Below are 1,982 nucleotides of genomic sequence, written 5' to 3'. Positions count from 1 at the left end.
TCCATGTTTTTTACTCTGCTGTGTCCATGATGCTCATCATTAACCCTCTCTCAGCTCAGACAGCTAAAATCTGAAGCTAATAGGGCCCAGGAAGGCAGAGCAGGGACACTGCCTGAGTGTCCACCCAGGCCAGACCACCTTCTGGCTGCTCACCAGTTAGCCAAAGACTGCAGGTGGTATGGGGGAGTCTGCTGCATTTCCCAGTGACAGAGTACACATCACCCCACCAGCAAGTGCCTGTCCCAATCCATCAACTGGTGAGAGAGTGTGGGTGGCAGGGGTATCCACCCCTGACAGAAAAAAACAAACTTAAAGCATGTGCTTTCCATAGGCAAGATATCAGGGTCCCTGCCCTTATTCATGAAGAAGGCAAGGCAAGTCCACTCCACGCCATCCAGACCGCTGTACTGCATCCAGCATCCAGCACTAAGCACTGGCTCAGCGTGCACGGTCCTGCTTTGGAAGTTGCAGCAAGGAAGAAGATGAATTGTCTCTCGAGGAGCTGCAGTCCAACTGGGAGCACACAGCATGGAGAGAAGGCTGATATGGAGAGAAGGCCAGGCTCCTGGCTTTCAGGAGGTAGCAGGACTTTCCCTGGGCCTTGAAAAATGAAAAAACAGGGAACAGGCAGCTGAGACTCAGGACTCTGGTGGCACTGAAAGTGTTTTTAGAGTACCTGGTTAGGGTTGGCTTGGGAAGCACACACACAGAGAAACGGTGGGTGGAGTAATGGAATGGCTGTTAGGGCCAGCACTGTAGGTGGTCTGAACACCAGGCTAGAGGGGAAACAGAGTACTGCCCAGGGAACTGAGGGCTCTGAATGGGAGAAAAGGATGGCCAGAGAGACGCTTACGAGGATAGAACTACCACTTCCTGATTGCCCACTGAGGGCCAGATATCACCCAGGTACTCCACAGGTGTTCTGCTCTGTGGTTTAACCTTTATGACCCTACAGGGTAAGTGTTTTTCTTCCCTATTTCATAGATGAGAAAACTGAGTTTAAATTATTTGCTTGAACAAACTGATAACGAGCAAAAGAGTTTGGAAAGGACTCAAACCCGAGCCTATTGGACTCCAGAGCCCACGCAAGTTCCACTCCTCTTCACAGCTGACACCACGCCATGATTAATGGCAGTGGTCCACGGACAGACTTCAAAGGTTTTTCAAACCCTTAAAAATGTGTGCAAAATTCCTCATTTGTCATCAAAGTCTTGAAAATTAAGAAGTCCTAAGTGAGAAAGTCAACAGCACATGCTGTCCCTCCCACTCAAGCTTTCTCCTCTGCATTTCGTCCATGGGCCTAAAAATCAGGACAGAAATTCTAGAAATTCCGGAAATTCCATACAAGGGTCCTTGGTAGACCTAAGGTGTAGGCTTGAGAGAGAAAAAAAGGAGTGACAAAAGTAGGAAGAGAACACGTCTGAAAGAGGAGCTTATTTGTGGTGGGGAGAGGTGGAGAGGCCACCAGAGCCACTCTGGGCTTCAGGACCTGTGGGCTCCTCCCTCCTGTGCACCTCTCTCTGCTCTGCGCAGATGAACGCATTTTCCTCTCCTTCTGACTCATCTCTCCTACAATCACTGTTCCCTCCCTCACATGGGAAGCTGATGCTCCTGACCCACTCCCAGGAGGGTCTGCCCTCTGAGCTGTTTTTCCTGTAGTGGGGATGGGTGGCCTAAGTCATCTGCACTCTCCACCTGGTCCCTCTCATGACCAAGAACACAGAAGGAGAGGATGAGTTTGTATGCTGGGTGGACCCTCTTTAGCCCAGGCGTGGGCTAAACTCATATAAATGGGCTAAACTCATCCATTTTAGTCTCTCCCTCTCTACCTGCCTCTGTGGTTTCTTCCTTATGCAGATGATCAAGGGCAGGATCCACTCCCTGTCTGGCCTGACTCCTTTGCTCTCTCTTCTCAAATAGACTCTTGTAGCACATTATTGACAGAGCCCCCACATGACCTCAAAATGTGACAGAAACCATTG

The sequence above is a fragment of the Pteropus vampyrus genome, unplaced genomic scaffold, assembly GCF_000151845.1.
Source record: "Pteropus vampyrus isolate Shadow unplaced genomic scaffold, Pvam_2.0 Scaffold553, whole genome shotgun sequence".
NCBI classification, from domain to species: Eukaryota; Metazoa; Chordata; class Mammalia; order Chiroptera; family Pteropodidae; genus Pteropus; species Pteropus vampyrus.
The sequence above is the reverse complement of the archived record's forward strand: the minus strand, read 5'-3'. Positions refer to the sequence as shown.